The following is a 14,444-nucleotide window of genomic DNA, read 5'->3' on the forward strand; positions in this document are numbered from 1 at the left end:
CACACAGACCATCTGACCCCCAACAGCCAGTCACCTTGCCTGGTGCTCCTAGCCCCAAGCAGCCAGCCAGGAAAGGCAGAGGCAAAGCAAAAACCTGGACATTTGCTCGCATTTAAAAAACCCTCCTGGATACAAGGAGGACCGGACATATGGCAACCCTATATAAACTGGTCAGGAAGGACAGGTTGTGGAGAAGAGAAGGAGGAGGAATAGTTTTATGTAAAAAAGCTGTGTGATTGCTCAGAGCTCCAGTAAGAAACTGGATATAGGCCTGTTGAAAGTCTCTGGATTAGGGTCAAAAGGGAGAGCAACAAGGGTGATGTCATAGTGGGGGTCTGCTATAGGCCACCAGACCAGGAAGAAGTGGTAGATGAGGCTTTCTTCAAACAGCTAGTGAAAGTTTCCCAATCACAGGTCCTGGTTCTTGTGTGGGACTTAAATCACCCTGATATTTGCTATATTGCCTCCCCAGCAAGTGCATGGACAATCCAGGCAGTTTTTGGAAAGTGCTGGGGACAACTGTCTGTGCCAATGTTGGAGAGGCCAACAAGGGCTATGCTCTTTTTGACCTGCTGCTCAGAAACAGGGAAAAATTGGTGGAGAATGTAGAAGTAGATGGCAACTTGGAAAGCAGCGACCATGAGATGATTGAGTTCAGGATCCTGAGGAAAGGAAGGAACAAGAGCAGCAGAGTAAAGTCCCCAGACTTCAGAAAAGCAGACTTGAACTCACTTAGGGAACAGCTGGACAGGATGCCCTGGGAAGCCAGGTCTGAGGGGGGAAGGGGTCCAGGAGAGCTGGCTGTACTTCAAAAAAACCTTACTGAGTGCTCAAGAATGAACCGTCTTGATATGCAGGAAGGCTAGCAAGTATGTCAGAAGACCAGCTTGGCTGAGCAGGGGACACTTCAGTGAACTATAATGGAAGCATATAAGAAGTGAAAACTTGGATAAACAACTAAGAAGGAGTATAAGAGTATTGCTCAGGCATGCAGAGGTGAAATTGGGAAGGCCGAAGTGCAGTTGGAGTTTTGGCTAGCAAGGGATGTGAAGAGGGTTTCTACAATATGTCAGCAACAAGAGGAAGATCAGGGAAAGCATGGGTCCTTTACTGAATGGGGGAGACAACCTAGTGACAGATGATGTAGAAAAGGGTGAAGGACTCCATGCCCTTTTCACCTTAGTCTTCACAATCAAGGTCACCTCCCAGACTGCTGCACCCAGCAGCACAGTTTGAAGAGGAGGTGAGCAGTCAACCTTGGTGAAAGAACAGATTAGGGACTATTTAGAAAATCCAGATGTGTACAAGTCCATGGGGTTGGATGGGATGCACTCAGGGGTGCCGAGGGAGTTGGCTGATGTGATTGCAGAGCCACTGGCCATTATCTTTGAAAACTCATGGCATTTGGGAGAGGTCCCAGATAACTGGAAAAGGCCAAATAGAATGCTTATCTTTACGAAAGAGAAAGGGGGTCCAGGGAACTACAGACTGGTCAGCCTCACCTCAACCTCTGGAAGAAATCATGGAGCAAGTCCTCAAGAAATTCATTTCTAAGCTGTGGATGGGATATACCTTGACTTCAGCAAGGTATTGATACAGTCTCCCACAATATTCTTGTGAGCATGCTAAGTATGGGGTGGATGAATGGACTGTAAGGTGGGTAGAAAGCCAGCTGGATTGTTGGGCTCAAAGGGTAATAATCAATGGCTCGATCCCTAGCTAGCTGGTCTCAAGCAGAATGCCCTAGGGGAGAGTGCTGGGGTCAGTTTTGTTCAATATCTTCATCAGCGATCTGGAAGATGGGATGGAGCAAGTTCACAGATGACACCAACCTGGGGGGAGTATTAGATGCGCTGGAAGGTAGGGCTTAGGATTCAGAGTGACCTAGACAAATTGGAGAATTGGACTAAAATAAATCGCATGAGGTTCAGGAGGGACCAGTGCAAAGTCCTGCACTTAGGAAGGAAAAATCCCATGAACTGGTACAGGCTGGGTACCAACTGGCTATGTACCAACTCTGCAGAAAAGGACTTGCACGTTACAGTGGACAGTAAACTGAATATGAGCCAACACTGTGCCCTTGTTACAATACTGGGCTGCATACATTGCCAGCAGATCAAGGGAAGTGATTCTTTCCCTCTATTAGGCACTGGTGAGGCCACATCTGGAGTATTGTGTTCAATTTTGGACCTCTACTACAGAAAGGATTTGGACAAATTGGGGACCAGTGGGGGGCAACAAAACAGTTAGGGGGTTGGTGCACATGACTTGTGAGAAGAGGCTGAGGGAACTGGTCTTATTTAGTTTAGAGAAAAAAAAGAAATAAGCGAGTGTTTAATAGTAGCCTTCAACTACCTGAAGGCTAAACTTTGATAAACTTTGAAAAGTCAACTCAGAAGTTCATTCCCATGTGAATGGCAATAAACTTAGCTACTTTTGAAATGGAAACATAAATAAAAGTCATGGGCTGCTAAATTGAGAGCTTTTTCATTGAGTTCAGGAAGGGACATTGTGGACCACAAATGCAGATTGTAAAGAGGTTATATTTTTTCCATGTAAGGCCCTTGATAATATCCAGTACCACTGAAATACAGGCTTGTTATAGGTGTTGCTTTAAAGGGTAATAGCCAGGAATATGGTGTGGTCTTAAAATACAAAGCTTTATTAAAAAAAGATATAGTTTATCTGATGTTGTGTGACTGACATTTAGCTGGACCTCAGCAGGGTTTTGTTCTTCATAAGTTCAGTCATTTTTTGGTAAAAGGACCAATAAGTTGCTCTATAATAAGCCATGTCTTGGTGTTGTTGTATGTGGTTACCTTGTCAAGTAAAAGCACATAACATCCTTAAAATGTGCTAAGTAACCAATTATGTGCTATGAGAGAGTCAAAAGAAATGAAGAAGTAAAATGTCATATCTGGGCTAGAGGGAAGACTTCCTTTGTCACTCTGTGACAACTGTAGGTACTGCAGGGCTTACTGCCACTGCCGAGAGTTTGTTATCTACAGGCGGTGACAGGATGGACCTCAACCTCAGATCACCTTTAGATTGTTCAGTCTCTCTTTAGATTTAGTCCATGTCCCCTTTACCTAGGGACTGCCAGGAGATTGATCTTACTTTTTCTCTCCTGCCATGACTTTGCTAGTACAATGTTAATAGGAGGCAATACCCCTCCTTCAGGTCTCAATCTCTATCTTCTTCTGTGGGGCTTCAAATCTCCCCTCTACCTCACCCTAGCCACTCCAGATGGAATTCCAAGTTTCTCTTCAGCTTGGTTTTGATGGTGCCTGATTGTCTAATGCTCAGCCCTCTGTAGCCTGCCACCTGGATGGACTGTAATCATAGCCTGACACACATTCCAGCCAGGGGATGGCCTTAGCCTGGGCTCAAACACCCCAAAACGCAACTGTTCAGTCTCTCTTTAGATTTAGTCCATGTCCCCTTTACCTAGGGACCAATCTCTCATACCCAAAGAAACAAGCCAATCTAATGCTGCTCAGTACAGATCTGCATACGTTTACTGGTGAGCATACGCAGTCCCCAGCAGGATCTCTCTTCCAAGCACAGCAAAGCCCCACCAGGGAGGCTCTAACCTGAGAAAGAAGTCTGCCTTGCTTCCCTCCAGGATCCTCAGCAGCCACTCCGCTTCACTACTTATCAAAGCCCTTATGTAGGCATGCCTCCACATGCCTTCTCCTTTTGGTCACTACCACAGCATTTCTCTGGCAGGGTCAGCAATACCTGCTTGCAGGAATGCTCAGCCACTCCCCTCAGCAGCTTGCAAGGAATCAACACCCTCTGCCACTCTCTGGGGCCAGAAATACCTCTTGGCAGCTTCCCTTCTCCAATCTGGAGTGACATGCTGCTCTGGAAGTGTTGCTGTGATTGCTTTTTTCCTCTTTTCTGGTCTCCAGCTGCAGCCTCACTGTCTGCGCATGCTGTAAGCATTTTCCCCCTCTGTCACTGCCAGCTGCTCTTCTGCCCTTAGTCTCAGCTGCCCAACACATAAGGCACTCAGGGGCTCTGTTTACCTTTTCTCACTCCTTCACACACTCATACTAGACAAGTAGATTTTCCTTAACTTCGCCTACTCACAGCTTTTACCATTGTGTACTTCAAACATTCCAGCTATTCCAACTATCTTATCTGCATTACCCAGCAGTACACATTCTGGTTATGCAAATATGATTTGGGGGTTTGAAGATAAGATTGTAATGTCCTGCTTAGACTGATGGTTTGAAGTGAATGGTGGTGACAACTGTGCATAGGAAGGAATGATAATGCTGAGACTTACTGCTTCATTATAAATAAGTGTATTAATTCAAAGCTGAATGGGATAAAATAAATGCATTCCAGAACTAAATTAAGTCTCCTGTAAGATTTCCAAGGACCTTGATTTGATATTTTACTTTTCCAGTGGGTGCCTTCATCAGTATGAAAAGCAGAAGACAAGACTGTGGCTCCACCATTCTAATATTATAAAAGCCTTAGTCTGTCTGTCTGTCTGTCCATAATGTTTATTTGCACTCTGATTGGCTGTCTTGGCAGCCAATCAGAGTGCTCTACACAGACAGAGACAGATGACAGAGAGCTGCCATGACAGTGGGGAATGAGGGGCTGGAGGGGAGGGGGGCAAGGCCTGGGTCTGCTTCTTGGAGCCAGGGGCCAGCGCCACCCCTCACCCCAACAGCTGGCAGGAAGGGGAGGCAGTGGGGTTATTGGTGACTGCACCCCACCATAGCTGCAACTGCTGCTGTAACCGCCACCATGATCATGGGTCCCAGACTGAAGCGATGGAGGGGAGGGGAGGGACAGCCCAGGCCCTAGCCCCAGCCCTGGCCCAACACAGCAGGGGGAAGGAGGGATTTCCCCCGCCTTGGCCCAAAGGCGAGGGGGGAAACGGCCCAGGCTCAGGCCCTGGCCTCAGCCTGAAGTGACATCAGGGAGGCAGGGAGTGGCTCTGGCCTGAAGGGGAGGAGGGAAACTGCCCAGGCCCCCGCCCTGGGCCAAAGTGGTCGGGGGAGGCAGGGAGTGGCCCCAGTCTGAAGCGGCAGGGGGAAACGGCCCTTGCCCTGGCCTGAAGTGGTGGGGGGGAGGAGGGAAATGGTCCCAGCCCAAAGAGGTGGGGGGAGGTGGGGAGCATCCTCAGCTCGAGGTGGGGGCCGGGGCTGGACTCAGGCCTCTGTCTCCACCCAGTCCCCCCCTCCATCATTCTTGATGGGCAACTTGCTAGTTTACATATAAAAGGAGAACTTTTCTTTTTAATTATATGATAGAAATTTTCCAGTTATTTGTAATCAGAAGAAAAAGGTAAAAAGGCAAAAAGCAAAATTGGTACTAATACCTCTTCAAGAGTTTTCTGTATGCGTGCTTTAAGACTCTAGAATGCCCATTATTTTACGTAGTGAGGTAGTTAGCCATGTTAATCTGAAGTCTGTGAGACGGCAGGATAATGAAGTGTCTTTATAGACTACCTAAATGAGAGGATAGCATGTTAGAACAAGCGAGTGAGCATGACAACGCACAAGTTTTTGTGAACTCAAGTTCACGTCATCAGATTTGATGTAATCAAATCTGATGACAAATCTGATGAGCTTAAGTTTTGCAGTCTGGGAACTTACTGGAGGATAACTTGCTGGACCAGCTTTTCCTTTTTTTCAACAACTGGACTGCTCTCAGAATGAAATTAGGGCAGAGCTATCCTGTGTGAACAAAAAGAGGCAGAATAAGATATGCTATGCTTTGATGAAGGGATGAGGGGACATCAGGCTTGGGACATCAACTACGTGAGTCCATCTTGGTAAAAGCAGGGCAAGGCAAGGCTCTTTTTAAAACTATGAAAGAGGAAGCAGGGTAAACTATGGGCAAACTAAACTTACAAAAAGCTCAGCCCAGGCACAACAGCAGCCAGTGGTTTGAAAGCTGATTCCTACAGGAGCAATCCCAAACTATAGGTGGGCTTAGAAGCCTAAAGGTCGAATAAAATATATATGCCATAGAAGAAGTTTTCAGACTTTAAGATCTTAGTTTGGGGGAAGGACTCATAACCAAAGGGTTTTTGCAGGAAAGGGGAATTGCTCTGGCCAAATCAAAAAGTTTAACTGTAAGACTTACTATTGGAATGTCTAATGGTATCACAACCTTTAAACTTTTCTGCCAAACACTAAATGCACCATGTTGTAACAAACTTATTACGCATCTTGACCAGAGTGAAAGCAAAGGTCTCTTTCTCTTTTGTTTAAACCTATGTATATTTTTAATCAGGTTTGGGAAGTTAATTGTCCAAGTGGCTTTAATTGTTAGGTTGCCAAAAGCCTGTGATTTCTGGTGTGGTCATGAAGAATACCAAAGTTTGTATGTTTCAGAATAACACTTGGATCAGGGCCAGACTCATTGGAGCCATGGTGGAATTTTTAACAATGTTTATATGTAATCTTGAGTAATCAAATGATTGTTCATTGCTTGACAGGGCAATCATGGGATTATTGTGAAAAGCAGCTCCTCATGCTGTGCGGTCCTCCTTACACATCCAGGTGTTAGGGTCTTATTTGCCATCCACTGCAATGCGTTTAGAACATTGCCACCAACAGAATGCAGGGATGTATGGATCAACTGAATTCTGAGATGTTAATCCTAGCCTAGAACCGAGCTGACCCTAGGGGTGTGCAGGGCCCAGGGCATATCAGCCTGTGTGTTTGTGTGTGCGTGCGGGGGCATGGCAAGCAGCCAGAGTGTGGAATGGGGTAGGGAGTGCAGAGCAAGGGGTGGGGTGAGAAGCCGGAGCGCGGAGAGGGTGGGGGGGTGGCGAGTGACCGGAGTGCAGAGCAGGGGGCAGAGGGGGTGGCGAGCAGCCTGAGTGTGGAGTGGGGGGGAGGGGCAAGCAGCCAGAATGCAGAGCCAGCAGCGTGTGGTGGCCACGTGGAATGGTATGTACCAAAGGCGCTGTCTGCAGGGCTCCCAAAGCATGGGGCCTGGGGCGGTTGCCCTGACTCGCACCCCAGAACCAAACTAGTAAGGTATAAGGCAGAATTTATTCTGGAAGTTTTCGAGGCTTGATGGGATCATAACTAAATAACCCTTAATTCCACCTTGGTTGTAATTTAACATGATCATATAAGTATGAACCTTCAAGTAAGTGAATTTTGAATGACTAAAAGGCCATGTCAGTACAATAATTCAAAATAAGTGAAGGTTATCTCATCATTGTGCAATTTTCTAGGTTTTTTCTGCGTTAACTTGAAGATCACAATGTAATGTAGACAAGTTCTGGCACTTAGTAGTCCTTACACTAACAAAATTCCTAGCCAGTTGGCAGATAAATTTATGGAAAGTTGAATGTTTCTTATATTTCATGTATGTGGAGTTGCAGCACCCACATGACCACATTGAATATGCTGTATGAAAATAGATTTACTTCATTAAATAGTAGCGAAAAGTAAGCACTTACATAATCCCCTTATTTTGACTGAAGTGCCAACAGTCTTAATACCAAGTAAGTATATTATAGAAAACTTTTCAACGTTGCTACTAAGTATCAGGGATCTGCCTACATTGGCAGCAAGTATTAATTGTGTACATGTGCTCATGTTGCAGTAGTGAAGCCCAGAACATGTTCATTTTATAACCAAGCACTTACAGAAATGTTCCGAGAAAAAAGGCACTTTTTAAAGCCCATGACATTCCATGGGGAGATGCATCTCATTTAAGATCTCAATCACTTGAAAAATTGACAGTTTACTTGTTTTGCTGTCTGTAGGTTTGTAACTTAATGCATGGGAATACATGTATCAAAGCATTTTGCAGAAAAAGCAACTGCTTCAAAAGAAGGTAAAGAATAATTTTCCGTTGTCTCTATTATATAACTTATGCCATCAATACATGAAAATACATGTTTGGTCAGAAATATGCTGTATTTGAAAATGCAAGCTTGTTTAAATTTGTTTTAATAATCACCTGATAATACAAAAGATTACATAACTAAAGAAAATGAAATAGCCACATTGAATCCATATCTTATTTAGTTCATGTGTTCCAAAACAGACTGGGCTTAATTGCTCTTATTTCTTGCATAAGCAACATCCTTAGTACATCACAACATACTTACTAAGCAAAGCTGACATTTACCTAAAATATAATGTCTCTTCACAAATGCTTTATTCACAGCTATTATCTTGACTGATTGGCTAAGAAGATCATTCTTTGCAATGTCATTAAAGACAAAGTGTTCATTAAAGATGGGATTCCTACTTCTCTTTATGATGGTGCTTCTCTGTTTCTGAGTCTTCCCTGGCACAAGACAGAATATGATGCAGCAATTTACTCTTGTAGAGCCTATAGATGCATCATATAAACCTTCAGCGCTGATCAGATGGATTCTAAAATTTCTTCTGTCATGACAATATTTGCTGGACAATCTTAAGATTTCATTTCTATCAAGAAACACCGTGCTCTCACCTCTGACTCTGGATCATAAGTAACATATTGATGAAAGATGGGTGATTGTGAGAGAAATAATTTTTGTGTGGCTAAGAACTCAGTTAGCTTCTCTGAGGACCTCCTAGTGGCATTGGGGCTGTTATCAGTAGAGCTGACTTCTTCTGGTGATGAGGAGCGTTCCTTAGCCCTCTGGATTTGCTTTTTCTGCCTTCTTCTGCAGACTGAGCCCTCAGAACTGAATACTGCAACTGAAGGGTAGGATCTGGACAGTGATCTTTTCAGAAATGGGAAGCTGAAAGGAGAGGAGTCAGTGGAGAAGCCAGTATCACAGTCCCAAGTGGTTTGTCTCTGAGAATACATGTACCCAGAAGAGTGCCTAGTATTCATGGGGCTGGAAGCTAATCTTTTGTAGCAGGTGTTGACTCCGGAGTTTGGTGGCACCAGTAGACAGGATGTCAAACTGCTTGGGTCACTGTGGAAGATACTTTCTTTTCTTCTTCTTCAATGTGGTCATGTGGTATGGGGGCTCTCCAGCAAAGTGTAGAATCCATAGAAGGATTGAGCTTTGGGGAAATGGGTCAGTGAGAGTGCTGCCTGTCACTGTAGATCAGAGTTAGTGTCTTCTGCCATTGAGATATGGCTATTAGCATTTTCTTTTGAGAGAATGGTTTCAGAGGCAGGCTGAGCTTACCTACAGTTTTGCAAGAAGGGTGGAGGCTGGTGCCTGCAGACGGCTGACATTGCGGGATAGAGTTGGAATCCCAAGGGGACTGGGACCAAATTGCTCAAGGTAAGATTCCAGAATTCTGCATCCGATCTGGGGTTAAGACTTTGGGAGAAGCAGTCACTGTTCTCTGGCCTCTGTTCCAGCAGTAACCTCCTTCCTTTCCCAACATGAGTGGATCCACAACCTGCTGAGCTTCTCTAGTCACCACATCAGTAGGAATTTGTGATGTACACTGCTGTAGAAAGAAAGAGAAGACGGAAAGGCTCTGTCCTGGGACCCATCCTGTTCAACATCTTCATTAACGATGTGGACATTGGAGTCAGGAGTGGACTGGCCAAGTTCGCCAATGACACCAAACTTTGGGGCAAAGCATCCACGCCAGAAGATAGGCGGATGATCCAGGCTGACCTGGACAAACTCAGCAAATGGGCGGACAAGAACCTGATAGTGTTTAACACCAAAAAATGCAAGGTTCTCCACCTTGGGAGGACAAACCTGCAGCATCCTTATAGGCTTGGCAGTGCTACGTTGGTTAGCACTACAGAAGAAAGAGACTTGGGGGTCATCATTGACCACAAGATGAACATGAGCCTGCAATGCGATGCTGCAGCTAGTAAAGCGACCAAAACGCTGGCTTGCATCCATAGATGCTTCTCGAGCAAATCTCGGGACGTCATTCTCCCCTTGTACTCGGCCTTGGTGAGGCCACAGCTGGAGTACTGCGTCCAGTTTTGGGCTCCACAATTCAAAAAGGATGTGGAGAAGCTTGAGAGAGTCCAGAGGAGAGCCACACGCATGATCAGAGGTCAGGAAAACAGATCTTACGATGACAGGCTGAGAGCCATGGGACTCTTTAGCCTGGAAAAGCGTAGGCTCAGGGGTGATCTGATGGCCACCTATAAGTTTATCGGGGTGACCACCAGGATCTGGGGGAATGTTTGTTCACCAGAGCGCCCCAAGGGATGACGAGGTCGAACGGTCACAAACTCCTGCAAGACCATTTTAGGCTGGACATAAGGAAGAATTTCTTCACTGTCCGAGCCCCCAAGGTCTGGAACAGTCTGCCAGCGGAGGTGGTTCGAGCACCTACATTGAACACCTTCAAGAGTAAATTGGATGCTTATCTTGCTGGGATCCTATGACCCCAGCTGACTTCCTGCCCTTTGGGCAGGGGGCTGGACTCGATGATCTCCCGAGGTCCCTTCCAGCCCTAATGTCTATGAAATCTATGAAACTTTGGTCACTAGAACCTGCAACACACAGGAAAAGATAAAATTTGTTTGCTGCTTTTCATCAAAGACAGGAGCAGCTAGTGCTGTGGAAAGAGGCATAGTTACTGCACCATGAAGGTCTACTTGCAGGTATAGCAATCAGAGCGAACAAGACCAAGCTTTTTTCAAAATGAGGCAAAAATGCAACAGGCTATAGTAAGGGAACTTTCCTCTGGGTTGGGGAGACTTGGCAGAGATTTGGGTAGGTTTTCCAGCCCAGTCATTTGCTTAAAAGAGCAGCTTTTCTTTGTCCAGAACTTGCAGCCATTATTTGGTTGCTGTTAAATTCTAGATAATATATTCATATACTTATTTACAAAAATGGCTTTCAAGCTCTAAGAAGAAATAAGCACTTTGCTTCATACCTGTAACTTCAGGCATCCTGGTTTAGCAGTTCCAACATATGGTACCATTGTTTGGCATTTTTGTTATAGGTGGTACCTACCTCTGCTTCTTTTAATCTACAGTGAGATACTTCCCTTGCTAAGTCCCTCAGAAGGGATATCACAGTAGCTGTCCAGACTGCAGTACTGATGCAGTTCTTTCCTTATGCTGAGGTACAAAATGGTTCTTTTTGCCTTTATTATAGTGTTACCCCGGGTTCTCAGCAGCAAAGAAGGTAGAATATACCCAGTGGACTCTTGCTCCCTTTCAGATAAGGATCCTGGCCCCTATATGCACAAGTTCTTTAGCAGACGTGTTCTCATCAGCACTTGCTAGCAGCTGGTGATGCTTCTCTCCTTCTAGTCATTGCTCCTCAGAAAGCTGCCACCTATCTTGTTGAATTCTTCTACTCAGTACCCTGCTGTATACTCCATGCTCCCTATCAGGGGAGAGAGGATATCCCCAGCTTAAATACATGAAGCATGCCAATATTTTGCAGCCTGGTGAATTCTCCAGCATGTAGTACCTGTCTCATATCTAAGAATTTGCAGTCCATCTCAGCTGCCACAACTCTTAATGTCTCCACAAGGGCCCAACAGCATCTCTTTGAGGTTTGGAGGCCAGCAGATGACTCTTGCCTCCTTTAGAGTGGTCTGCTTTTCCTCTTCCTTATGTCCAGCCTGAAACGGTCTTGCAGGAGTTTGTGACCGTTCGACCTCGTCATCCCTTGGGGCGCTCTGGTGAACAGACATTCCCCCAGATCCTGGTGGTCACCCCTGATAAACTTATAGGTGGCCATCAGATCACCCCTGAGCCTGCGCTTTTCCAGGCTAAAGAGTCCCGTGGCTCTCAGCCTATCATCGTAAGATCTGTTTTCCTGACCTCTGATCATGCGCGTGGCTCTCCTCTGGACTCTCCCAAGCTTCTCCACATCCTTTTTGAATTGTGGAGCCCAAAACTGGACGCAGTACTCCAGCTGCGGCCTCACCAAGGCCGAGTACAAGGGGAGAACGACGTCCCGGGATTTGCTCGAGAAGCATCTATGGATGCATGCCAGCGTTTTGGTCACTTTACTAGCCGCAGCATCGCATTGCAGGCTCATGTTCATCTTGTGGTCAATGATGACCCCCAAGTCTCTTTCTTCTGTAGTGCTATCCAACATAGCACTGCCGAGCCTATAAGGGTGCTGCAGGTTTGTCCTCCCAAGGTGGAGAACCTTGCATTTATCGGTGTTAAACACCATCAGGTTCTCGTCTGCCCATTTGCTGAGCTTGTCCAGGTCAGCCTGGATCACCCGCCTATCTTCTGGCGTGGATGCTTTGCCCCAAAGTTTGGTGTCATCGGCGAACTTCCTGAAGATGTTGAACAGTATGGGTCCCAGGACAGAGCCTTGAGGGACCCCACTGGTCACAGGGCACCACGATGACTGACTGCCATCAATTACAACCGTCTGGGTCCGACCACGAAGCCAATTTCCCAGCCAGCGGATCGTGGTGGAGCCAAGGCCACAACTGGGCAGTTTGGCCGAGAGGTAATCATGGGATACCAGATCAAAAGCTTTTTTGAAGTCAAGATATATGACATCAATCTCTTCTCCCTTGTCCAGGTGATAGGTCACCTGGTCATAGAAGGAAATGAGATTGGTCAAACAACACCTACCCGCAACAAACCCGTGCTGGCTTGTAGACATGGCCAGGGAAAGTTGCTCCCAGATCAGCCTTCCCACTATGGGGCTGGTCTGAGTATAGCCCCAGGACTCCTGGCTGGGAGCCTTTCCTGCCCCAGGGCTGGGCTGCCTCAAGCCTTTAACAGCCTGCAGGTATTTGAGACCTGGGGCACATAGGGGCCTGGAGTGCCCTCAAGCTCCCTGCTTGTGTTCCCCTGGGCAGGCCACACGCAAGCTGCCCTAGCGTGCCTGCACCCTGGAGCCATTGCCTGGCACCACAGTTCTGTGTGGCTACCAGGCCCATGCTGTCCAGGCTTGCAGGGTGTCCAGGCCTGCATTTACAGGTATCACATTCACTTGCAATTAGGGTTTTTTACTGTACAGTAAGCATGCACGTGTAGATGCGTGTGCTTACTGCACAGTTAAGCATCTCATGTAGACGCACCCAAAGGGTACCAAGTAGAGATTGTGGCACACAAAAATGCAACCTGAGAAAAACACTCTTCTGAGCAAAATGCAAGTAGGGAGAGAAATGCCCTGACAAATTCCTATCCCACCTCTCCAAATAGAAGCTTATTGTAACTTAGCCTAATGCCACTGTTGAAAAAAGCTTGTAAACTAGCAAAAGTGAAATTAAATAGCCTTGATTAAATATCCTGTTATCCTTGACTTCAGTGAATTATGTATCTTGGACAGAGGGTTTGGGGCATTTGTTTCTATCAGGTTTTAGCATAGAGTTTTTTGCATCGACAGCAACAGTGGATTTTTGTGCTTACCTACAGTTTAGCCCTCTCAGTTCCAGTTCCATCAGCAGCAGTGGTCTTGCCATTGCTATCTCACTTTCCCTGCATATTTGAATAAACTAATTACTATTCCTTGCAGTCAGTTGTATATTAACTACACATGTCTGTTTTTCTCTTCAAGTTTGCTGCAGGTGTATTCATTCTGGGTTTTGTTTTGTTTTTGTTTTTAATGCCATCAAAAAACCCCAAACCTAAAAATGGAATGTGAAGTGTTCTATACTGGTTCTGAACTAGGTTTGTTATGCAGCAGCTGAATGGAAGCTTGAAAAGTTTCTGGAAACCTGCCTGGGGGGGCGGGGAGACTTGCAGCACATTGATGCGACAGGCAACACATCATCATAAGTAAGTGTAACAGGGCCCCGACTGAGAACCTGTTACTAGGGGGACCTGGACAGCTGAAGACAGTTACAACACGGGGGGAAGAGATGGGTCCCACCCACAGAGAACTAATAAGGCCCCGGCCCAAAGGCAAAGGAGAAATTGCTTTCGGGCACTGCAATCTACAAAGACGCTGTGGAGGATGCAGCTACGAAGGATCCTGAGGGTGGATCGTAAATGTGAGAGTCCCTACGAGGATGACAAAGGGGTACTGGGACCGACTGCCTCCTCTCTACATACCTGAGTCCACGCAAGCGACAGTGAGTCGGAGAGAAGCAGAGCTGCACTGCAGGAGAAGCTGCGGCTCTGGGCTAAGACGTGGCGAAGGTACTCGGAGGGGAAAAAAGGGAGCGGGGAACGCCCAACCCGGCCCTGAGGAGGCGGGGATCCGGCATCCCACACCTGAAGAGAAGGGGGTCAGGACAAGAGACCTCTAGCATGTGGCGAGCCTCACTTTGGCGAAAGACGCAGCAGGGGAATGTTAAAGGTGCTGCTAACAAGCTGCTTATGTGATAATTAGTGGCTGATGGGATAATTAACAACGGTTACCAGGACTCTGCGCGGTACTTACCTATTACATAAGTGCACAGGAAGTGGCCAGGAGGCCTAGGAGGTCCCTGAGATCGGTCTGTCAGACTGCTTCCTCCTTCAAAGAAGGTTCCTGTAAATAATAGAAAAGAACTGAATAAAAGCACCTGCGTTATACCCCAATCCAGTGTGGTACTCCCGCGGGTACTCATTCAAACTACACCCCCTTCCTCCCTACTTCTATTAAGATC

The 14,444-nt window shown here is 46.4% G+C and overlaps 1 pseudogene; it reads right to left on the reverse strand.

Moving 5' to 3' along the window:
- Window positions 1–8,089: 8,089 nt before the first annotated feature.
- LOC149852332 (C2 calcium-dependent domain-containing protein 4C-like) lies at window positions 8,090–9,066 on the reverse strand (annotated as a pseudogene).
- Between the last annotated feature and the right edge of the window lie 5,378 nt (window positions 9,067–14,444).

This window comes from Crocodylus siamensis, chromosome 15, assembly GCF_052110815.1.
Source record: "Crocodylus siamensis isolate JL-2025a chromosome 15, ASM5211081v1, whole genome shotgun sequence".
NCBI classification, from domain to species: Eukaryota; Metazoa; Chordata; order Crocodylia; family Crocodylidae; genus Crocodylus; species Crocodylus siamensis.